The sequence below is a fragment of the Mixophyes fleayi genome, chromosome 7, assembly GCF_038048845.1.
Source record: "Mixophyes fleayi isolate aMixFle1 chromosome 7, aMixFle1.hap1, whole genome shotgun sequence".
Taxonomy (NCBI): Eukaryota; Metazoa; Chordata; class Amphibia; order Anura; family Limnodynastidae; genus Mixophyes; species Mixophyes fleayi.
The window spans coordinates 140,552,806-140,579,319 of record NC_134408.1 but is presented as its reverse complement, the minus strand read 5'-3'; the positions used below and the strand labels follow the sequence as shown (position 1 = coordinate 140,579,319).

Sequence of the window (26,514 nt, the reverse complement as noted above, 5' to 3'; positions counted from 1 at the left end):
TCTGCAGATCATGGAGCTGATTCATGTCTATGTATCCCTTATAACGTTGGGGTTAATGGGAGGTTAATATCACCTTACCAAACAGTAAACAGCCCACACACATATTAATACTGGGAACTTTTATCCTTAATACAGAGACATACAGGAGGGAGAGAAATACTAACACTTTATATGTAGTGTAGACTGACAGTTCTCTAAAAAATAATAACATATCTTTTAGATGAATACTAACTAGTTCTGCAGTAGTGTTTGGTATATTACAGTCAATGATTTATACCAGGTCCAAAGGGGTCTATATTAGATAGATAGATAGATAGATAGATAGATAGATAGACAGACAGACAGACAGATCGATAGATAGACAGATAGATAGACAGACAGATTGAACGAGAGATATGAGATAGATAGATATTAAATAGATAGATAAATATATAGAATGCTTTTTTCAATGCTACCTTGCACTTGCCTACTCTGGGAGGCTCCCGAATTTTGGGGAGTCCTCCTGGACTCCCAGAAGAGCAGGCAATCTCCCTGATTCTTGGGGACAGGGTGTGGTGAAATTGTTGTGTCACATAGCCCCGCCCCCTACTATAGAATGCAGAAATTCACGGCATTGAATTGCAGGGGGCGTGGCTTAAAGGTGTGATTGTGTCATTAAGCACCACTCCCGCTATTCAATGCAGCAAATTTTGGCATTTTCCAGTAGGTGTCAGGACTATGATGACGTGATGATTTCACCATGCCTCCTACCTCCTGTCACATGACCTGTCATCCAGTACCTCCCGGAGGTACTCACATGCGGTCTGTGAAATAACAGTATTACGTATAAACTGTGTATTAACATAATAAAAATAAACACATTTTTGAATTGCATAAAATTTCATAGAAACCTGTTTACATGTTTATATTTGTATTCAGGGGTCTATTTCCCTACAGCTTTGCGAAATAATATTTCTGGGAAGTGACTTCTGATCACTCTACGATACATCTCACTTATCACAATATTTACACACTGGTAGATTAGAGTCTTGGCCAATTCTTAGGCCAGAGTTCTGCTTTGTGATTTATTATTCCATCCTGACCTGATTCAAGTCCAACTCTGCACTGCATTTATTTAATAACACAATATATCGATATTTGATTTATAGGGCCTTATTCATCTTCGGACATAAGTCCCGCTGTGTGCCTTTTGAACGCAACTGCATGTAATTCATCTCCGAACGTAACTGCCTCTGACTTGTTGGGCAGAACGTGATAGGAAGGGGAGGACGGACGAAGGCAATGCACAGTGATAGCGTGCCTACGCAGATGTGGCCGATTCAAGTTCAGGGCATCTCTCTGGTTCCTGTTTTTAGCCGTATCATTTGCATCGGTTAGAGGGCAGCTCTAAGCGCCGACTGGGGTGTGTGCGTACAAGTTACATGCAGGGTTTTTAAGTGCAAGTTGCATTCACATTGTGTTGGAAAATTAATCAGCTCCAAGGTGTCTATACTATAAACTATGTCTGTGATATATGTTTTATTCATATACAAATAAATGTCAATAGAGACACTGTTGCTGCTCAGATTAAATTAGTATAATACATTTATGACGTTTTTTAGTAAACAGTCTCTGTTTAAACGGCGCATTCTGGCACCGTGATTGTACTGTTTACTCCCCTTCTCATCTGCTCTTCGCGGTAGCCGCTGCGACTGATAATGTAACTATAATTCATACCTAGAGGGTTTTGCCATTTTTTGTTAGGTGTTTATTGTTGCCAGCAGCAGACGAACATTTCATATATTGCACAACTGTCAGAGCGTTTCTCTAATGGCTCTGGGATGTGTGAGAAGGTGTCAGCCGGCAAATAGAGCGCAGAAAGTGGCGTTAACGAGTGTGTAGTTGTGTGGTTGGAACTCCTTGGAAGCTGCTAATATTAATAAAAAATAAACAATCTAGATATAAATAAACATATAATATACTGTATGGAAAGTTATTCCTTATATAAAACAATCGCTGCAGGGGCCTGATTCATTAAGGATCTTAAATTAAGAAGTTTCTAATTTAAGTCTGCTGGACAAAACCATGTTACAATACAAGGGGTGCAAATTAGTTTTCTGTTTTGCACATAAGTTAAATACTGACTGTTTTTCATGTAGCACATAAATACTTAATAGCTTATTTGTACACTGAAATTTAAAGTTGATATTTGTGTGCTACATGAAAAAACAGTCAGTATTTAACTTATGTGCAAAACAGAATACTAATTTGCACCCCTTGCATTGTAACATGGTTTTGTCCAGCAGACTTAAATTAGAAACTTCTTAATTTAAGATCCTTAATGAATCAGACCCCAGGTCTAGTCAATAGAAAGAACAGGAACGCTCCAAAATACGTGTTGATCCAAGAAGTCATCTGAGTGCCAAGGATGGAGTTTTGATCTATATAACAGGCCTTTACCAGCTCTTTAGAGTATATATAATTTAAACACAGAAGTATGTTTGATCTGGGAATTGTGGTAAATGTGCTATGATTACTTTGTATGTTTTTTAGATACTTTTAGTTGTCATAATATTGAGTTCACTACATTTAAGGGGGTATTCAATTGTTCCTCCGGGCGCTGCCGGAACGAACGCGTTAAAACTATTACCGTTTATACGGTAATTACTCTACCGTATTAATGGTTTTTACGCGCAAGTTTACCGTATAAACAGTAACAGTTTTAACGAGCTCGTTCCAGCGGCGCCCGGAGGAACAATTTAATACCCCCCTTAGACCCTTCTTTACATCGGTTGGCACCCTCCCTCCTTCGGTTGCTGCCCCTCCCCACATACATTGTTTAGAGCGTTGACAATAAAGACACTGAATGAATGATACTATGTCACAATTTTAGTGGTTTAGGCACCCCCCAAACCCTAACCTTTTTCAATGTTTTTTTTTTACTGAAGGGCTCGACTTACTGTAATCCATTTATATCTTTTGTCTTCTCTGCCAAACAGAGAGGGGAAAGGGGGTACAAACCAGTATCTTGCTCAGGACCCATTGGGGTCTTAATACGGCTTTGCTGTGTCTTGTATTAGAGTTTGTGATAAATCAAAAGACATCCCCAAAATGTAATAATTAAATAAAAGAATGAGATTGTCAGTACTCTCGTAGTTGTAAACACTATTTTTGCAAGATGCTAAAATAAACATATTATTTGAAAACTTTTGCTTTATGCTGAACACTGAAAAACTGAATAGTTTGTCGTAATCTTCGCAAGGTCTTAATTCAGATTAAATGTGCAGGCAAAATTTGGATTAGGGGCTCAAGATGAAAAGCTGTGCGCTGTGCAATTAATTTATCTTGAGTCTCTGACAAACCTCAAGATTAAAACAGTAAATCAACAGTTTTCTCATTAATAGAAATGATTTAGCCACAATCAGGGATGTTTGCTTAGATGGACAATTTTAAAACTTATTTGCTCACTAAGGGAAAACATTCAGTAGCCTGTATATTAAAACATTGTGTTTGTGCTTTTTCGATAGACCATCCACAGTGGTTTAATTAAAGGAACAGCTTTCAAATAGGGTGACTTGTAGCACCCCAAGTTTATGTTATACAGTAAGTCTCTACATAATGAACTGATTGGCTTGTTTTCATTTTAAATAAATCTACAACTAAAACAATTCTTTCTGCTCACATCAAAAATCAAAGGGAAACTCCGCTCACGGCAAAAATGATGGGGGGAATTCCGTACGGAACACTGGAAGCTAAATTCCAGAAACGTGCACAGTGTTGTGTTCAAGGGCAGATTGAGACGAGTATATCATGGTCGTAACTAGGGCTGTACAATAGGGGCGAAAGCCCAGTGCGCAATGCTGAATGGGGGCACAGTTTATGAAGATTTTAGGTTAATTTGGTTAAAATTGAAGGCTAGGGTTGCCAAAATTTTTCCTTCTGGCCACAGGCCTTAAATTGTTAAATTACGGCACTATATAATGGATCTACATATAAGGAATCATTCTTTAATACAAACATAATTGCTAAATGCAAGATATTTTTCCAAACCGAAAAAAATGTAAACAGTGACAGTAAAAAATGATAAAATATATTCAAGTTAGAGAGGCATGGGCGGCAGGACTATATGTATATACATACATACATATACATACATACATACATATACATACATATATACATACATACATACATACATACATACACACACATGTAATTCAAGCATGGACAAAAGAAAAAAAAAAGTTTTTTCCAGGCTTACACTATTAATTAATTGGCTTGTAAATGCCCATCTGCCACTTTTATTAGTTAAATCAACTTTTCTGTAAAACTCTGTTTTTTTCAGTCATATATTTATATCATCAGGTGAGGGGGGTCCATTTTGTTTCCCAGGGATATGACACATTTGTGCTGAGCAATGTATACAGTTTTGCAGAGCACTCTGTGGGGGGAATTCAATTAACCATGATCTTCCTCAGAGGGTTGGGTACTGTTTTACGGTGAGGATAATCCCGACACCAAACGGTACTTCAACTAAATTCCGAATGTTTTCAAAAACGGAGTGTACAATAATCAGACTTACCTGCATGGCAACACTGTAGATGTACGATTGCTTTAGGATGTTGACTTGAAGTAAGTCCGACTATTGACATGTCAGTCGGTAGATTTTAACGTCATCGAGACCAGTCTGACTTGTAATTTAAAGCGGCAATGTCGCGTTAAGTGTTTAAACACTTAACCTGTGGGCTCCTGACATTGCTGCTTTAAATTACAAGCCAGACTGGTCATGGTGACCCCATAGAGGTGCAAGGAAAAATCAGCAGAGATTTTACCATAATCACGGTAAAAATGCGCAGCCGTTATGTTCTGAGGAACATCGCGGCTAATTAAATTCTCCCCTGTGTGTCGTATACCATGGGGGAAAAACGAACAAAACAAACATCACTGATGCTATAAACACACGGCTCAAAAACACAGAAGACAGTTTTGAAATACACTTAATGCATTGAGTAAAAGTTGCATAGGGGCATATACAATGAATTAAAGTTATTTTAAGGTGCACCACCCCTTTTAGCCACTGAACTGCACACTTTCGACATTTCAGTATTTGTTGGGTTTTTTTCAAACTTGTTACAAAAGTATTTTTCTCGCTTTGTGCAACAACTCGTGTTCGTTTATAAATACTGTAATGAGACAGAAAGGAATCTGATAGTCAGCAGGAAGATGACTAAAGAGTTATTATAAAGTGCAGCAGACTTATTTTTGTGATCTATCGCTTTACAGTGTGCCAACATGACCCATTAAATCCTGCAGAATGTCTGTGGCATTCGGAATTGTACCAGGATATGTTCTGTTATTATTCTGGACGACCGAATGGGCTGAACATGAGATGACTGGCGAAAAATGTCTACACAAACCAAGAAAATATATTGCATCAGTGTGCAGATTTAGTACTTTGTACAGTAGAACAGTGAGAGCTTCTATGAATGCATGTTCAACAGGAACACACCTAGACAGAGGAGTCAAAGTCTAAAATTAATCTTTTAAAGTGTTCCATAAACTGACTTGAAGGAATGAGGGGAAGTAGTTTAGAAAGCAACAGATGTTAAATAAAAACCCAACGAATCCATATTCTCGGTAGATCGGTGCTTCAAAAAAAACAACAAAAAAAAGAACTTTGAAGTTCACAGAATTTTCATGTGGTTAGAAAGAAAAACATCATTCAGATTTCATACTTTATTCTGGAAAGGGTCACCGACAAAGTGGAAAGAGGAAAGAGCCAAATCGGCATCAGCATATAATTTGGAGTTGAAATATTCCAAGTTAAAAGGTTTACGCATAATATTTGATATTTCTTTTAGGAAATAACTGCTTGTGCCAGTCTTCATTTCTATTTAAGGGCCAAAATGACTCGTAACACAGTATTAGTAAAGTACAGCTTGTTATTCAGCCACTGAAAAAATAGGAAGATGTGTTAGATATACGGTCGTAGGTTTTATAATTTACATGGCATCGTTTTTCTCTTTATGCTTCGGCTATCGTTAAAAATGATCGCTCCGCGGGCTACCATGGGACGAGTAAAATTCACAAAGCTATAACATTGCTTAAACCAGATTTATGCCGTTATTGATCTATTATACTTATTCTTACATTTGGTAACATCGGCACTTTTAAACTATTTTTAAATATACCATCGAGGCTGCTTCAGAAGACACGAATGTTAAAAGAAAAGAAGGATGTAAAATAATTGCTATAAAATAATTACCTTGTTTAGATGGTAACTGTAAAGACAGAAGGTTTTTCTTTTATATGCTGTGATAAATGTAATATTACTTCAATGTGTTATTTTATTCATTTTCAACACATTGATTTTTATTTAGTGTTTCGTTCTTATCGTCCAGTGTTTTGGTTAATCTGTTTATTTAATGAGCAGGGGCCTGATTCATTAAGGATCTTAACTTGAGAAACTTCTTATTTCAGTCTCCTGGACAAAACCATGTTACAATGCAAGGGGTGCAAATTAGTATTCTGTTTTGCACATAAGTTAAATACTGACTGTTTTTTCATGTAGCACAACTTTAAATTTCAGTGTACAAATAAGTTATCAAATATTTGTGTGCTACATGAAAAAACAGGCAGTATTTAACTTATGTGCAAAACAGAATACTAATTTGCACCCCTTGCATTGTAACATGGTTTTGTCCAGGAGACTGAAATAAGACGTTTCTCAAGTTAAGATCCTTAATGAATCAGGCCCCAGATGTCTACATCTGTCCACGAAGAGGTTTAGGGGGTAGATGTAAGTGGAGGTGTTGCCCATAGCAACCATTTAGATTTTTGCTTTCAGATTTTGGGATTTTGGGATTATTACTGATTCAGCCAAATAGATTAACTCATGTGCAGGATTAAATAAATCCTGAAAACATTAACTGTTGGTAGCACGTGAGGAGTGAGTTTGAATACCACTATTCTAGAATGTACTAGATATATAATAGTTAGAACGCAATTAGATACGATGGGCAACATCTCCACTTTTCCTTTTAAGAATATTTGATACATCTACCCCTTAGTCTGTTTCTAATGGTTTCCCATATATCGTAACATTCTAAAGGGCCCTCAGAACAAAACAGTGAAAATTATCTAGATATTATCAAGTTAATCTGATAAAAAAATAATAGTTCAAATGTATTTAATTTTACATAGTAAAAAGTAGTTCAAATTCTTTTGCTTATCAACGGTCTACAAACAATCTGTCTTATTACAGATCCATCTTATAATTTGTTATTTAGGGTTCAGTTTTACAACAACAACAAACACTAGTTTGCTAAGATTTATGTATGCATCAGCCTCTGCCAGAATACAGTGCTTCTGTTGTTCCTCACTCACCTCCTCTCAAAAGCTTCTACTAACTAAAAATAAGATCATGACTCAGTATTGGCTATTTGTTAGGAAAAACTGAGATATAGAGCAGAGAAACATGGGACAAAGACATTCAGGAATTCTTTTATATTTCAGAGCCTTCTAAAATATAGAATGTCTACATAGGTTTAGAGCTGGAATCAGTAAACTAGATATTGTTTGTGTTCTAGAACATTTATTTGCACACGTGTTACTTGATATTTTCTGTGTTGTTTTCTGTTTGGCGTACAAGGTATTGAATAGTTGCTTAATATCAATAATAAGTGTCTCCACACATTAAATTAAACCAATAGAACACACTTTACTCTACAAGTATCAAAGTAACAAGTTGGACGTGTGAACATAATTTCTTATAGAGCACAAATATCCTGAAAAAATCTGTGCTGCTGTGAGCATTTGGATGATCTTATTGGCTATATGATATTCTGCCGTCATCTACTTCAAAACTGGGGACACACGGACCTCAAAAATCTGCCATGGAATCCAACGTAATATTTTACCTTGAATAGATCTCTTAAAATTATTTTCTCCTGCTTATATGAATAACCTAAATAAAGCTCTTACATTTCTTGAAAGAGTACACTGTAAATTAAAGCAGTGGATTTTGACAGCCAATAATAAAACATAGATGCTTAAACTCGACATGATTTGATAGATGAATTCCTTCAGCCTTACCATACACCTTCGTTATCGCAAAGATATTATAAATTTCAAAAACGGTTCCTTGTCTTTACTCAAGAGATGTCAATTTCACAGCAGCAAAGTTTCATTTATAACAGTAAACATGAATTTGGAGTATCACATTAGGTGTTGGTATAGAGGGTTGATGTGTAGAGAATTGATTAGCACACTCTGCCTTGAACACTTCTTTACCTTCAAAACATAATGTGAATTAGGTCATTCTCAACCTTGTGTAAGTCTCAAAGGAGGTTCAGAGATATATATCATCTACTTTTACTTAAGTTATTTATTTTCAGGCTTTGAAGTCCTTGTTGGGAGAAAAAAAAAAAAGTTCATTATTCTTAAAAAATATAAGACGATGAAAGTCATTTTAACACTTAGAGGAAAATACATGTTATATTGATACATGAGTCTGGCCCAAATTTTTGTAAAGTCCAAAGGCCAAGGGTGGAAGGCTTGCCCCAGTCTTATTTTATATTTACCTTTACAGTCCCTGGTGATATGTAACTGGTGTATTGGGTCACCAATGCCTGCTAGCATGAAAAGGATGTGATCACAGTAAATTACTGGTAGTGTATACTGTAGGTTTTTCTTTCATTATGGAAAATCCCACTGTAAATTGTAATAAATAAAAAGGGGATGGTCTGGGTCGCTTTCCACAATAGCAGGGAGAGCGCGACCACGGAGTCCATTGACTCAGTGAAAGTGGAGAAGGGGGGGGGAGGGAGACAAAAAACAGTGTGCCCCCCTTCCCAAAGACTACCAGCCCTGCACTGAAAAGTTTTGATCTCTCCCAGTGGGTTCCAACATAATATGGACCAATACTACAAAAATAAATGAACACACACAAAGTAGAATGGTATAAGAACTCCCTAAACCCCCTCTTATCTCTATGTTAAATATAAAATAATAGGAGTGAGGCCATAAGCTGAATGTCCATTAACGCAGGTCTCAGGGCAAACGTCAGGTACTTACCCACTCGGGGGTAAGTCCACTGTAGGTCCCAGCATATTGGAATCCTACGGGAGTGTTCTCAGCTCTGGTATAAAGGCTCCTCCCAAGCATTGCTGTGTCTCTATCACCGAAGGAAATGCCTCTCTCCCTCCCGTCATATGTCCCTGCCGTGGGTTTTACCGTTTACATGTCTAACTTCTTCTCCCTCCGCACAGAGCAGGCACGGTTCGGCAGGAAGGCATTTGTGAGTCAGCGACTAATTCATACGATGCTACCGCTGATTGGCCGCAGGTCACTGCCCTCTTTGAGGTAACTTTGGCTCTTGATCCCTTTGTTTTTTGGATCCCTTGACCTGCTTTGTGAGGGCGCGTCATTGTGAGTACAGAGGAGGTGTAGTCACACTGATGCCATATTACGCACCGGCCAATCATAAAGTATTATATCCTAGGTCCAGTGGTTAGTACCGGATTACTATACACTGTCTGGTTACTGCTATTAGTTCTAGCTGACTCGCAATTTGCCTCCACCGCCACCATGTATAGTTTTTAATAAACTGTAACCTATTAATTGGCAACAAATTCTGGTGTCAGTGTCGTTATTTTATTATAAGTTTAGTTTAAGACTTAATGTGTGAGTGGGGGTTTGGTGCAGTGAAAGTGAAGCCTCTACAACCTGCAGTTTATCCGTTGATTCCTTGTGTTCCAAAAATGTGCTGTCTCTGCCTCCAGTGATTTAATATACAAAGTGTCTGGTGTGATAACACTTTCATTTTTCTACAATTTGGTATAACTTTTTATTAAAGGTTAAATGTGAAAACTCAAAGGGTCTCTGTTGCAAATACAATCCCTATCCTAGGTACAATCGCTATTAGAGTGTATCTACCACTTTCCTTTACTTCAATGTGTGTGTGTGTGTGTGTGTGTGTGTGTGTGTGTGTGTGTGCTTGTGTATGTATGTGTGTGTGTGTGTGTGTGTGTGGGGGGGGGGGGGCATATGCTGTCTTTCACTAGCCCCCACTTAATTCCATTGGTTTGAAACCATAGACAGAAGATTGCATATACACATCTCCACATAGATGGATACACTGCTAAAAAGTAAGTGTTAGATACGCTCTATCAAGGAGTGTATCTGAAAAAAGAAACTGTACTTACCCCAAAGGAAAAAAAAAATCCCCACCAAAGAGGACTATTCCTTTAATACTGATATTATTGTATGTGTTTTTTTGAAACTCTATATATTAGAAGGAATTATAGAAAAAGCACAGACAAGATAAAGGTTATGACATGTTTCTAGTAGCTTAAACAATGCCAGCTCAACTCTGATTGGTTGCTAAGGGCTATGACATAGTTACCAGGACAACCGTTTAAATAGTCTACAAGTTAATAATGATTTATATGCGTTATGAAAATCTTTATTTCCTATGATGAGGTCTTGTTAGGAAGCTGATACATTAAGACAGAGTGCAACCATCTCCTAAACTAATTTGTGTCAATAAATAACAGTTTGACTGTGGAGTCTTGGCTACAGACTGGTGTCACCGTACAGGACTAAGCTACTGGCTGCTCGCTCAATTTCATTACATCTTTATCAAATTTTCAGCCTTTTTTTTTTGTCGGTCTAAACATATTTGTTTATAGGTAGAAAGTCAGCGGAGAGTTAAATTTGTCTCCTTGAGTTACCTATGTGACAAATGAAAAGATATTTTAGTAGTAGGATTTTTCTTGTTATCTTTCAAATTGAATGTAGAGATGGTAACAAATGTAACAAATAATATTCTCTTGATATATAGATATCTGTACAGCATGCTGTGCAAGAACGTCGCGTGCATAATATATTAGGTAGAAGAAATATTGTCAAATATTTTGCGTACATCAGTAATACACTTATGCAGTGGGAGAAAGAGATAATAATTTGCAGACAGAGCCAAGACATTAAAGATACTTTGGAACCAGACCTGGGTTGTCATTCCAAATTATTTAAGAATTCACATATCCAAATAGTGAGGAACAATCATATTCAAACAATGTAACACTAAGGATTCAACTGACGGTTCAAAATTTTAGCCAAAATAAAAATGGGTGAGTTGATTTGGATAATTTTATTGTTCTGTAAGCTTTTTACTGGTTCACGTGACCCAATGAGTTCGCTGAATGGTTTAAGTTATTTGACCAATCAAGTTTTTCACTGGTTCAAACAAAAAAAAACAACAACATTAAAATAAATATGTTTATCATTTGCTGGTAGCGTTTGAATGCTGCACACAGCCATAGTAACAACAATGATTTCAAGGACATGTCCACACTTTTGTGTCCCTGACTAACGTGTTTAGTTGGTTAGATAGACTCTTTAGCAGAGTGTATCTAACAATTTGTTTGCTTAATCCCAGCAGGTAAAGCTACTCAGAACACAGTGGCATTGTGTGCTGGTGGGGGCTGCATGTGATATCTGACCCCCAAAAGGAAACGTTTTTTTCTTATGCAGGGAGCATTAGATACACTGTAATAGGTGGTGTATCTAACTAGCTAAACAAGTTAGGCAGTTACTTCTTGATTTAGAATATAATTCCAATTTTGTAGGCATAATGTGTTTGGTCAGAAAGGTTCTCTAATGACACATGCAGGAGGAAAGTTCTCTCTCTTTAGAGCAAGGTTCTTATGCAGTCATATGCAAACGAATAACCAACTGCCACATTATGTATGAGATAATGCAATAGTAGGGGCCAGACAAATGCATATGACCACATTTAATCTCTCCCCACTTAGACAGCACATTTCCTACAGCATGAACATGAGATACACTCTTCGAGAAAGTGTATCTAGCCAACTAAGAAGAAAAACAAGTGCCACTATTTACAGTTATAAAGTTAACCATTTGGGACTTGTGGGTATAAGTCATAAAAGTAAGTCAACAACATGGACCTGCCCTAAAAGTACACTTAATTGGTCTACACTAAACTTATTTGCCAAAACTACACTGCAACAACTTTAACTAAGCAAAACTACCATTCTGGCTAGTATGCGTTTTTTTGGGGGGGTAAAAACTTAAAGTACATTTTTTAGAGGGTGCTATCACAAAATAATTGCTAATGTTTATTTATTTTGACACAGAAACACTGCACCTGCTACATGTCTGCTCTGTAACGGTTAATCTGTTGTCATGACATCTGCATTGCAAGAAATTTCATGATGCCTGAGAACTGCAGACACATGCAGAAAAATGTATGAGCCCAATATGTCAGTCTAACATATGGTTCTCCAGCTCTGTGATCTTCAGAGACCATGCATGGTTTTCCCAGAGAGTGATCATCACGGGCCTCTTGATGTACCTGCCAGAAGTTTTGTTACAGTTTGGTGTAGATGGTTTTTCCGTGAAGGTTATCATGTTCATTTACATTTTTTATTAAAACATCACTATATTTGGAAACAACCAGGAACAGTGCAATTCCATTTTTATTCTTACTTGAATCTTATAGGTTCTCCTTTTCCAAGCAAACCAATCAAAACATCTGTATAATATACTGCTAAGCAAGTAGAGATCTGCAGAATATACTACTAACCAAGAAATCTGTAGAATATACTACTAACCAAGAAATCTGCAGAATATACTACTAACCAAGAAATCTGCAGAATATACTACTAACCAAGTAAAGATCTGCAGAATATACTACTAACCAAGTAAAGATCTGCAGAGTATACTACTAACCAAGACCTGCATAATATACTACTAACCAAGTAAAGATCTGCAGAATATACTACTAACCAAGCAAAGATCTGCATAATATACTACTAACCAAGTAAAGATCTGCAGAATATACTACTAACCAAGTAAAGACCTGCAGAATATACTACTAACCAAGTAAAGATCTGCAGAGTATACTACTAACCAAGTAAAGATCTGCAGAGTATACTACTAACCAAGACCTGCATAATATACTACTAACCAAGTAAAGATCTGCAGAATATACTACTAACCAAGCAAAGATCTGCATAATATACTACTAACCAAGTAAAGACCTGCAGAATATACTACTAACCAAGTAAAGATCTGCAGAGTATACTACTAACCAAGTAAAGATCTGCAGAGTATACTACTAACCAAGTAAAGATCTGCAGAGTATACTACTAACCAAGTAAAGATCTGCAGAGTTTTTCCGTGAATGTTATCATGTTCATTTACATTTTTTATTAAAACATCACTATATTTGGAAACAACCAGGAACAGTGCAATTCCATTTTTATTCTTACTTGAATCTTATAGGTTCTCCTTTTCCAAGCAAACCAATCAAAACATCTGTATAATATACTGCTAAGCAAGTAGAGATCTGCAGAATATACTACTAACCAAGAAATCTGTAGAATATACTACTAACCAAGAAATCTGCAGAATATACTACTAACCAAGAAATCTGCAGAATATACTACTAACCAAGTAAAGATCTGCAGAATATACTACTAACCAAGTAAAGATCTGCAGAGTATACTACTAACCAAGTAAAGATCTGCAGAGTATACTACTAACCAAGACCTGCATAATATACTACTAACCAAGTAAAGATCTGCAGAATATACTACTAACCAAGCAAAGATCTGCATAATATACTACTAACCAAGTAAAGATCTGCAGAATATACTACTAACCAAGTAAAGATCTGCAGAGTATACCAACTATACTACTAACCAAGTAAAGATCTGCAGAATATACTACTAACCAAGTAAAGATCTGTAGAATATACTACTAACAAGTAAAGATCTGCAGAATATACTACTAACCAAGTAAAGATCTGTAGAATATACTACTAACCAAGTAAAGATCTGTAGAATATAAAACTAACCAAGCAAAGATCTGTAGAATATAGCAATATTCCAATAAGTATTTCACACGTACAATATGTTAGAGATCATCTCATATTTAATTCTTGGTTTCTATAGAAACCCTACATCTGTAGTTTCTCAGGAAATTATTTTTCTGCACAAAACTTATTGCATCAGCTATGTTGCTGCACATATCCCCATCCAACATTTAGCACCAAATTAAATAGATTGTAATAACACGTTTCCCACTGAAGCAAGTGGGAGTTACTGTAGACACGGCATACTATGGTGCACCATCAAACCTACATCATCTGCAGACCCGGGCAAACTTTTTGGAAAAGTTACAGATTTTGTATGAATATTGTTGTGACAGGATGGACCGCCTATGCCACCCTGTCTGCTGTTGCTGGGAACCTGGCTGGGTTTACTTTGCCACTGTTCCCTTTCGTTATCCCAAATGCGCCCTCTAACCGCAAGTAGGAGGGGCTTGCAAATGCTGCCGCCACTAGACTTCTTACCGGCAGCCAGTACCGGGTTTCTTCTGGGTAACTGATGCTGCTAGGGTACTCTGTTACTGGTGTACCTGGGCTGGTACTCCTGACCTCTTCCTATTGATCAGGATTGCTGTGGATGTATCCCCACTGGCCTATCACACTGGCCAGAGCTGCTGGGTAGTGGGCTGAGCGGTGGTACCAGAAATCTGGGTCCAAATCTCATAACAGCCGGGAACAGATTAGAGTTGGGTCTAATCTGTAGGTCACAGGATAGAGAAGTTTCCAAGCAGGTGTTTGAAGCAAGTGATGTTTATTTGCTCACACTGGTTGAAGGTACCAGTGAGCAGGTCAGATGAAACAAGAAGAATGATTTTCAATACAAAACATTGCTTTTTTTATACTGTTTTGGACACAGCCTCACAGGGTAAGCCAGCCCCCTAAAATCTGAGCTATTTTTAGTATCAGGATGCAATATGTTTACCCAGACATGGATTTACAGGCAATGCAAAGCTAACAATATTTACACTTATCTGTGATATCCTAAAACTTACTGTGATTTCCTGCATCTTGTTTTAGACACAGAGGAAATCTAACAGCAAGTCTAATTAAACCTCCCTGTGCCTCCAGGTGTGTTTGGACATCACACATCAAAAGGTCTAATTAACATGAGACTAACAGAGGTACTTTCTTCAGACAGTTGCAGAATACACATTTCCTCCACCTGAGAATTCCCAAAGGAAAGTTACAAAACCTCAAAACAAGTCATTTCTCTACACAAAATACACAAAAGACTTCCTCGACAAATGCTTATTGCATCAGATATATACCTCTGATATAATGCATTTCCACTAACAAAGTTAAAACAAAAATGAATTTCCTCCCCTGGTCTTAGAAATAAAGATATTTCCTTTACCAAAATACACACAATATCAAAAATAAGTACATTTGCAATTATATAAATAAGCGCCCTGCATTATTTCCTTTAAATACATTGTTACCATAAGTTATTTATAAGTGATCCAGTCACAATTGTTCATGAAGATTGAGCAATTTTGCTAAACGCAGTATAGGGTATTACAGATCAACTGAAGAAACAGTATGCTGGTGGAACAGAATCTGAATCAGCAAATATAAATGTCTTTGCTAACGTTTCCTGTTCAGTTATTTTTAAGATAAACCAGCAGGTTGAATATATGCACATGTACCCAAAACGCCTAAATCACATTTTACAGTTCATCTATTTATAGGTCCAAAATCTCCTATTCTGTGTTCGTTCTATGAAAACTAAATAAAATACGGTAGACAATGAATTATTTTTTCTCTATAGAAATCAGCAGAAATTTCAAATTGTTTAATGCATTATCCTTGGCTAAATATAAGTCATCTACAGGGGTTAAATTTTGTTTTGTTTTATAGAGACAATAAGGCAGAGAAAATCACAATTACTCCTCATTGAAATGGGTAAAACATGTCATCCCTAGGACAGATTCTGTTGAGTGCAATATTGAGTTAAGGATACTATCTAGAAACATCTCGATGCTGTGAAACAAAAGGACCATAGTGAGAGATCGAGGAAGATGTGTTTTATGGTTGACAAGATAGCGAGACGCTTTCAATCTGACAATGTGTTTCATTAACAAAGTGCATTAGACACAAAGCCATTTCGGTTTTACAAATCAAGGCATAAATGTTGACAGTGCTAAGGAAAAACAACATATCAAACTCTTCCCCAGCTGAAAATCCATAAAATAACTATATGATCTAAAGTACGGCTTTCACTGTAAAACTACCAAATTCCATTCACTTACATTTTCCATACCGCCACTTCTAAATTTCAGTTTCAACCACTGATCAAGTGGAGGATAGATTAATCAAACTTTCTTAAAAATGGAGGTGTTATCCAAAGCAGCCAATTGGATTCTAGCTATTATTTAAGAACGGACGCATGGTGATGAAAATCGCACCATCTCGCCAACCCCGCACTTGTTCTTTCGACAACTTTTCTCAAACTCTTCAGAGGAGAACTCCCAAAAGTAGCCAAGTTACTTGAGCACACGCAGCCACGTCTGAATGAAGCTCAAAGTTATAAAGACATAAGGGTAGAAAACCGCACAAGGCAAAATAGTACAAGCACTTAATGATGTATAGTAAATATAATCCCGATTGGAGACAAGCCTAAATCGGGGGGTGCACCCAACACTGTACTGGTAAGTATAGAATACAAACAAAGGGAGGAGGGAGATTGGGAAAGATAGTGTAAGTTGAGGCACTCCTGGAGTGCTCGATAAAAAATAACCTTTATTGAGATTGATTAAAAAGACAAGTATTGAGCGAAATAATTAAAAGAAAGATAAAAACTCGTGATATGTGGTTAAAATGCAAAAAGAAAAATTTTGCAAGGTCCCACTTAAATCCTCCGTATTATATAAGTACACACTTAATTAGCGCTATATAATTGCATCTGCAAAGTTTTAGGTTGGTGTTTTATATAACCATCCTAAGTAGTATGAAGAAGCAGACAAAAACTAGTGTCAGTTAAGGAAAATCCACAAATGCTAATGATTCATACATATGATCCACTAGAACAATATACTGCAAAGATACTAATATCGTGGTATTGCCAAATTAGATCAATAGAATGCAGCATAATACAATTTATAAAGTCCCGTTAATAAATGAAAAAATGGATTTAATATGTCCGTTAATGACAGCCATAGAGTCTATTTCAAGGTTTAAATAAGCAAATGATAAACAAAAGATTGTAAGACCCTATAGCAAAGGCACCAAGGATCGGTAGAACTAATCTACAAGAATCGCGGGATTATGTGAAAATACCCTGCCTCAAATAAAACTGGGGAGCGATTCTTGGTAGGTGCTAAAGAGCTGGAGGATGAGTGAGAGTAAAACGCCAACGCGCGTTTCACTCTGTGGCTTTGTCAAGGCGAAGCTCAAAGTTGTTCACATTGTTTATCTGCTGTATCTCTTGTTCCTGCTACAGGGCTAGTCCTGATTGGTAGGGATGACTGTCTCGTATGCATGCTACAACTTGAGATGGGCAGGCTCAGTTTCGTGAAAACCGAACCCAACCGAACTTTGGGGTTCCGAGTACCGAGCCAAGTCGCGCCTATTCGGATTCTAAAACGAGGCAAAACGTCATTGTGACGTCGTTGGATTTCTTGAGTTTTGGAATCTATAAATACCGCCACCCACCACGATCTAGCGCCATTTGAGAGAGGGACAAAGGAGGGGTAGAACAGAGTGTAGAGCAGTTTGGCGGTCAAAGTGATAGAAGAGAAATAGGAGGGTTAGAGAAAGCTCCATTGCTGAATTTGTCATTGCTGAAATCCTAATATACCAGTCATTGTATTCTTTTTTTCTGAATTTGCACTACAAAGTTTAGAGTTTAATATACACCCAAATTAAAGAGCTGCTTTGGTCATTTGGTCCTTGGTGAAATCCTAATATACCAGTCAATTGTTGGTGACTTTGTTATCTTCTTTATTGAGGGCCGAAATAAAATAAGCACTTCAGCCACAAAAGTGGCACTCCTTGTGGATGAACTGCTTGGCTTGATAAATTGTACATGCTACCTCTCCTAAAATTGAATAAAAAAGACTGGAAATTAGTGTTAGTGAGGTTAATAATAATGTAGGTACAAAATAATACTGAAATTATATGATTTTACCTCAGAAAATTTTAGAAATTTACTAAAAAAATAGCTAAACATAACCAAAACCAAAACCTGAAGGTAATCGAGATCCAAAACCGAAACCAAAACACGGGGCTCATTGAGCATCTCTAGCTATAACATGTGTTTGCAATCAGATGCAACTGTAAAAAAGTTTTATGTAGACAGTAATAACATCCTAATAAACGGCAAAAAACTATTTGTTTGTTTTTTCCTGTTTTATCATCAATGCCTATATTATTAACAGGTGACATTAATTCCATTTTATTTTCCTGTGCATTCTTTTGCAAATGTATATTACACATAGGTGTTCGATATATCATGCAGTTTCTTGTGTTGTAGAGCACAGCAGACCTACACACGAATTTATCAGCGCATGTATCTCCAAATCCGCTCCTTGTTGAATTCGGGAGTACACAGAGCCGACTTATGTGTGTTTTTAAACAAACGCACGTTGCGTGCCTTGACGAAGTGAAAAGTCCCTTTGAATAAAGGGTGCTATACTAAAAAAAGAAACAGTAGTTTACTTACATGACATCGATTAACTACTCAGTGTTTTTATGAAACGTTAGATTTAGTTTAGTTGTATTTGTCTCTAGTAACGCAGTTTTACATTTTGGAAGGATAGACCCGTTAATAGTATAATCCCCTTCAAAACATAACAATGAAATCCATCTATAATTGCTTTTCTAAGAAGAATTTTGTCTAAGGTCACTATCCCATTAAGTTTATAAGCCTTCAATTAATTTACATCTTTATTATTTGTCTGAGACTGTCCAGGATAGTTTGCTACAGCACCAGAGTTGAAATAAATTGCACACAATCTTTTATCAAGGACAGAAAGCCAACACGTGAAATGGCGTTCTGTTAAAACCACCTTTCCCCCCCCCCCCCTTTAATTTCCAAGGCCAAATTAAATTGCACTATTTGATAATTGCATACGTCGATTCTAAGTTTTGTCCTTTGGATAACATGAATAACTTCTGAATGTTTTTTTGCATTAATCAAAGTGCTTTTCAAATCCTATTTCGACCACATAAAAAAGACGACGCTGAATGTTCGTATTAACATAATTAACTGGAGGATAAAATGCATACGGAGGAATCAGATTTTTTCTATTTTCGTTGAGGATACTGTTATTCATTTTTAAAGCAGAGTCTTTCATTTTCAGGCAAGAATACATGATAGATAGTTTGGTATAGAGCTATGAATTTGCTTCCGTCCAATCTGTCTACCCAACTTCAGAAGCATTGTTTCAAGTGCTGGTCAATTAGATCACCACACACAGCCCCATCTATATGATGGCAGTCCATGTTTACTTTATATAGCCTAACATCCACCATATATTGTCAGATACAACCACGTACTCTCCCACCCCCCCTTACAATGTCCTATGCCACCACATCATTTCATTGTGCCTTGGCAGCACGGTGGCTCAGTGGTTAGCACTTCTGCCTCACAGCACTGGGGTCATGAGTTCAATTCCCGACCATGGCCTTATCTGTGAGGAGTTTGTATGTTCTCCCTGTGTTTGCGTGGGTTTCCTCTGGGTACACATATAGCCACATTCCTTTGCCCCAGAGTGGTTACCTGGGTTAGTATCGGTGCTGCTGGTCATCCACCAATCTTGGCCAGACTCAGATTGGTGGATCTGGGTCTTGGAGCCACCTGTATTGTCATTCCCTTCTAAAATTATACGGTAGATTACCAAATGTAATGGTACGTTTATCATATGCTATGGTAATACTGTGACTTGTTTTCATAGAAGATTACCTAGGTACTTTTTTGGAAGATGTAATTGCATCATTTTAGTAGTATTTCCCATGGTCTTAGCCCCGTAACCTGTAGAACTGGCAAAAAAATCTGTTGAGTTATGAAACTGTCTACACATTTTTTTAGCGCGGGAACTTGACCAAGAGATGATAAATGCAATGTGAACTACTTATCAATGCAGACCAAGCATCCTCGCGAAAATGTAGTCACTAGGGGCCTGATTCATTAAGGATCTAAAATGAAGAGGATCCTTATTTCAGTCTCCTGGACAAAACCATGTTACAATGCAAGGGGTGCAAATTAGTATTCTGTTTTGCACATAAGTTAAATACTGACTGTTTTTTCATGTAGCACACAAATATCAACTTTAAATTTCAGTGTACAAATAAGCTATCAAGTATTTGTGTGCTACATGAAAAAACAGTCAGTATTTAACTTATGTGCAAAACAGAATACTAATAAGCACCCCTTGGATTGTAACATTGTTTTGTCCAGGAGACTTAAATAAGAAGTTTTTTAAGTTAAGATCCTTAATGAATCAGGCCCTAGGTGTCACTGTGGTATTTGTGTCCCCCAAGCAATATGGAGCCCATATATTAATAACTGAGTGCGCATAAGAAATGAGAATTGATATCCATGAATATTTTTTAACATTTACAGAAAACAAATATTTAAAAAGATCTTACAAATCTGCAGTATTACATGTCACGCACTGTAAACACATTTCCTCACACATGTACTGTAGTCCCATAGCCTTGTAGAACAAATACACACAAGGCGAAGTGTTTGTAACCTTGTTAATATTACAATATAAAATAATAATAATTATAAATGATCGCTGCTTCGGGCAGGTCAGGGATTAAGATTAATGAACATTAACAAAGGAAGCTATTAACAAAGCTGGTTGAAATTAGAAACTTTCCAGGACCTTGAAAGTTAGTATAAGTAAAATAATTTAGACTTATAATCCTGTGTGTACGGGATTTCTTATCAAATAATGGTGGTGGTGGTGGTGATGATGGTGATGGTTGTGGTGATAATGATGATGATAGTGGTGGTGATGGTGGTGGTTGTGGTGGTGGTGATGATGATGGTGATGGTTGTGGTAATGATGATGGTGATTGTGGTGGTTGTGGTGATGATGATGGTGATGGTGGTGGTGATGATGGTGGTTGTGGTGGTGGTGGTGGTGATGATGATGGTGATAGTGGTGGTTGTGGTGGTGGTGGTGGTGATGGTGGTGGTGATGATGGTGGTTGTGGTGGTGGTGGTGGTGATGATGATGGTGATAGTGGTGGTTGTGGTGGTGGTGGTGGTGATGATGATGGTGATGGTTGTGGTGATGATGATGGTGATAGTGGTGGTTGTGGTGATGATGATGGTGATAGTGGTGGTGATGGTGGTGGTTGTGGTGGTGGTGGTGGTGATGATGATGGCGATAGTGGTGGTTGTGGTGATGATGTTGGTGGTAGTGGTAGTTAGGATGATGGTGGCGGTGGTGGCGGTTGTGGTGATGGTGGTGGTTGTGGTGGTGGTGGTGATGATGATGATAAGGATGATGGTGGTGGTGATGATGATAAGAATGATGGTGATGATGATGGTGGTGGTGGTGGTTGTGGTGATAGTGGTGGTTGTGATGATGATAAGGATGATGGTATTGATAATGATGGTGGTGGTGGTGGTGATGATGGTGATGGTTGTGGTGATAATGATGATGATAGTGGTGGTGATGGTGGTGGTTGTGGTGATGATTATGGTGATAGTTTTGGTGATGGTTGTGGTGATGATGATGAACGACCGAAGTTGGCGAACACACTGTGAAGCCCCTTTGGCCCACTACAGTTCCAACACCTTCTCTGATATCCACAGAGCAGGAGTTCAGAATTAAAGTGGTAGGTCACCCTCTTACCGGGCTTACTGCGTTCTGCCAGCCCTGTGTGAAATTTTAAAGCAAGTACTTGTACATTTACTTTAGTTCCTCTTTAAAATATTTTTAACAGCAATTTATTTCACATACATGGTAACTTTACATGCTATTACATATTTTCCAAGTAAAAAATTGCATTATGTTACTGTGTGACCTTATACCGTGGGATATAAATTGAAAGCCTTGAACAGCGGCTGCATTTCCTGTTTACACCATAAGGCAAAGCCGTGAATCACCTTTCCTGATTCCCTCGGAATGAACAGCTTGTTACTTGCTCATAGCAAAATAGATATTTTTCATCACATGAACTTCAAAGAGCAATCAATGCTTTTATTTTTTTGCATCTCTTTTCTGCATTAAGCCACAATGCAGGATTGTAGTGGGGATGATTGGGGATTTACTACAAGTTCTTATTTTGAAAACTCAAAGTACGTTGTGTCTCCTTCTAATCCTGCTGCTCTGTAAATATTCTGGACTATAAATTATATTCCACAAAACCGCATTCTGACTAAAATATTTATACTGTATGATGAGCACAGCGAGAGTTCTGACAAGGTAATTACATTTTGTAAAACAGAGTTGAGCTTCGGTAAAGCTGACCACACAAGATGCTGTTTTCCACTTGGGCAGTTAGTCAATTTGACCATGCTGACCAGTCACTCTACCTAAAAAAAAACACATGTGTAACCCTATAAAAAGACACTAAGAAATAACATATTATTACTATTAAAACATTATTGTGGTTCTGAATTATATATGATACAATCATAAAAAAATGTAAAATTAACTTGAACGCTGAATAATATATAATGTACATCTCTCATGTGACTTTAAAGAACCCCATGCAAACTTGGAGCACAGTGGCTCAGTGGTCAGTATTACGGCCACACCCTGCTGAGGTCATAAGTTTGATTCCGAACCAGAGCCCTATCTGTGTGGAATTTGTATGCTCTCCCCGAGATGTGTGGGTTTCCTCCAGGTGCTCTGATTTTTCGACCACAGTCTGGTAGGTTAAATTATTTCTGACAAAATGAAATTTAGATTGTAATCTCCAAATTTATGTGACTGATTCCATATCCTCTGTAGAGAGCTGCATAATATGAATGGCGCTTCATAAATACACTACAGTAATAAGTGGATGCATGTCTCATAAACAATGTAAGTGCCCATCAACGGGACAGGGGCCGTAGCCACTAAAAAATAGGGGTGTGGCCACATCATGCTGGGGGTGTGGTCACATCATGTTTGGGGTGTGGTCACCCCCCAAAAAAGCTGCCTAGCGCTAGGCAGGCAATTGCATACCTCCCTTCTCCCAACATACCCACCCGTACGACAAACATGTCTCTGGGTGGGTCAGCAAGACAGAGCCCTAAAATTAGGACTGTCCCACTGAAATCTGGACAGTTGAGAGGTATGTGGATGGGAAGGGGGGTTAAATCGAATGTACGGGTACACTAAGCTTATATATATATATATATATATATATATATATATATATATATATATATATTTATGAGATCTTCTGCTTATTGAAAAACTTGATTTTATTCACATAGGAGATGGCCTACCTTTTCCAAATAATATGCTGCTACTGTATAATTAGGTATAGTTAGGTACAGATATCTAAGAAATTAGCTCAGACATAAATATTACATAAGTATGTAAAAATCCACCTGATACTATATTTTATTAATAACAATAGATATCTTAAATTCACAACTGTTTTGTTATTGGTATCTATCTATGTGCCGGTCATGGGCAATGTTTTATAGAGTGACACCATAGTCTCTAATAGTGCTGTAAGATTTTCCGCTTGTGTTTATTGACACCTGAGAGATCAAAATCAATGTTATCTTAGTGAATGTGAAGTTGAATGGTATTAATGCTGACATGTTAATAGCACACATTTGAGGTAGCCATTTTGTGGGCTGAACCCATATTCAGTTCTGTAGGAAGTAGCCACATCACTAGGTCTTTGATGTCACTGGTTATTTGTGTAGTGATATGCTGAGGGACAGAAAATATCAGGCTACATCCATGCGTGTCTGTTAAAATATTCTTCTTCATAGTAATATTATTATATTACATGGCAGTACCGGCCATCTTGGTTAGGAACAAGTTTTAGTGCTATATCGGCCTCTATCAGCTGTAAGTAAGTTATCAGGCTCAATTCCTTACAGTGTGGGTTTTCTTATTTACATTACCTAAACTAGTATACTGTAAGAAGAGAGTTGATGGAGGCGTTCTTTTGTTCCTTACTTTTGTCTTCAAGCTGCTATTAATGATTTAGAGCAGCGTTTCTCAGAAGAGGTTCCTTGGAATCCCAAGGATCTCCCAAGGAGTCTCAGGGGTTCTGCCAGATGAAAATGTGTAATGGAAGAAAAATTGTCTTGCTGGTCCAAAATTTGTATGTTGCTACGGTGCGATTTATCCACCTCTTCACAGAAGCAAATGGCAAAACCTCACAACGGACATAATTATTGCTGGAATTTATTTTTTTTGCCGACAACTCAAATATATATTTTGTAGTCCCAGACACTTGTAGCCCAGCTTTTAAGGGTGATGAGATATGGACTGGCAGGGGTTCCTCGGTAAGTACTTTAGGGTTTTTAGTGTTCAGTGTGCAAAAATTAATCGAGGACCACTGATTTAGCATTTGGCAAGTGTCATTTTATTACGATGGCATATACAATCACGAATGATGTAGGGCAGAAAGAAGCTTTGGGACACCCCTCTTCTCAGCATACTCGTTCACAGCACAAACCCCCTCTTTCCTCAGCTATCAATTATATGGAGGGAACGCTCTGACTAAGAGATCAGGTGACCTTCTCCTCAGGAACCAACTTGAATGCAAATACATTCTAACTGAGTCACTCAGCGTCCATAGAAGTCCCTTCACAGAGAAATTTTGCAAAGTAAAGACTGAATAGGAGGACATCAGAATCATGTTATGAAGGTAGAAAACTTGTTGTATAAAAATCTATGTGGATTGTAACATTAATTGTATTGTTCTCTCAGCACACAGATATCATTCCGGATTTCTAGACTTTCCATTTTCATTCATTTTAACAGGACGGTGCAGAAGCATCTGTAATTAACAGAATAGCACACTAATCTCATTACAGCAGAGATAAGATTTACCCTTATGGAGGACAGGCATCTGATAATTGATTCTTGACTATAACGAGTGCACACATTCTGTGAAAGTTTCGAGGACAATTGAGTCTGGAAGATATGTTTGCATTTAGAGGTAGAGATTTGATCTCCACACAGGATTTTATTAACTCAAATTAGCATCATGCCCCCTAATTGACCTTTTATAAAATATGTTTTTTACCATCCTTCAAAATTCTGAGCCCGATTCATCAAGGAACACAAAACGAACGTATTGTGCAGTTTTTTTTTAAATTAAAATTCACACATTAGGCATAAGCAACTCTATATTCAATAAGGAGCGGTTCTGTAGATACGTCTGTTGATGAATACGGGTCTAGGTCCGCTCTGCTCTAACAGACAATACACAGCAGGATACGTCCAATATATATTTGGAATATAAAGTCACAAATGAACGCACATAAAAAAAAATTAATGACAAAACATTAATCTATCATGATGTTCCTAATGTTTACTGTACATACAATCATTTTTACATTGCTCTTGGTTGCAAACACATGTTATAGCATGCATACATACCCGTTATCACTAGTAATTGGCACTTACACCCAGCATGTAGCTGGTGTAAGTGATACGATTGAAAATCACATACCTTAGAGATGCCCAAAGTTTAAAGCGGACACTGCTGTGTGCGCTCGAGCTTGGCACGTTCTTACTGTACGTTGACTACGTGCATACGCCCATTCTCCTCCCCACTCCGCCCATTAAATTGTGGGCTGTAGTAAGAATTGGAAATTCTCTAGTTTATGCTCCAGTTCTGGTATTCCACAGTGCGATATTATGTAAAATACCACACGTATCAGCATTTACCCTCCTTAATGAATGAGGTCCTACTTGTACATTATTTGCTAGTCCTCCAGTCAATCACTGTTACTAACAGTTTATTCAAACATATTGTGAAAATTGAGAATTGTTTGTCTTTAATCTTTAATTGGGAACATTCCATTATACAAAAAAAAATTAGCCCCTCAAACACTGGCTTGACCATGCTCTTACAGTAAAAACCCCCTCCGTTTATGTTGAAAGCATCTTTCCTTTAGCTGCAATGGATGACTCTCTGTTGCTGGCATTGTCCGAGTATGAGTATATAAGAAACATGATCAATTGAAGATTGAAATCTAAGTTACACAGTAACACCGTATAGCCAACATTTTTCTCAGTATAGACTGAGCAGATATATTGTCCCCATTTCAATGTTAATCATCAACCAAATCAAAATCCATGTCACGTTCTTTTATAGATTTTTTTTCCCTTTAATATATTCTTTGCGATGATGGATTTGTTGTTTATCATTATTATTACTTGAATGATTTGTTAGATTTCTTAACTTTGTTCACACTTCTTTTTAGAAGCATTGTCAGAACTGTCAAACCATTGGGATTGTTGCCAATTTAAGCAAAAATGTCTTTTATTCTGTGATTTTGCAATTTATCACAATTTCCATTCATGAGCATGTGATCCATAGCAAGTACGATATTACTTTCATAATCAGTGTGGACTGTAATCTTTGTATTTGTACAGCTCCAGTTATATACCAACAGGAAAAATGTTTGAGCTCTATAGGAATAATGAATAATATTGTAATTTCTACAAGGCAAAGCATGCGATAGAGAA

At 37.4% G+C, this 26,514-nt stretch overlaps 1 protein-coding gene across 1 annotated transcript in view; it reads right to left on the bottom strand.

The window, feature by feature from the left end:
• Positions 1-26,514, bottom strand: part of LRP1B (LDL receptor related protein 1B) — a 728,477-nt gene that overhangs the window by 628,003 nt on the left and 73,960 nt on the right. The window lies entirely within an intron of this gene.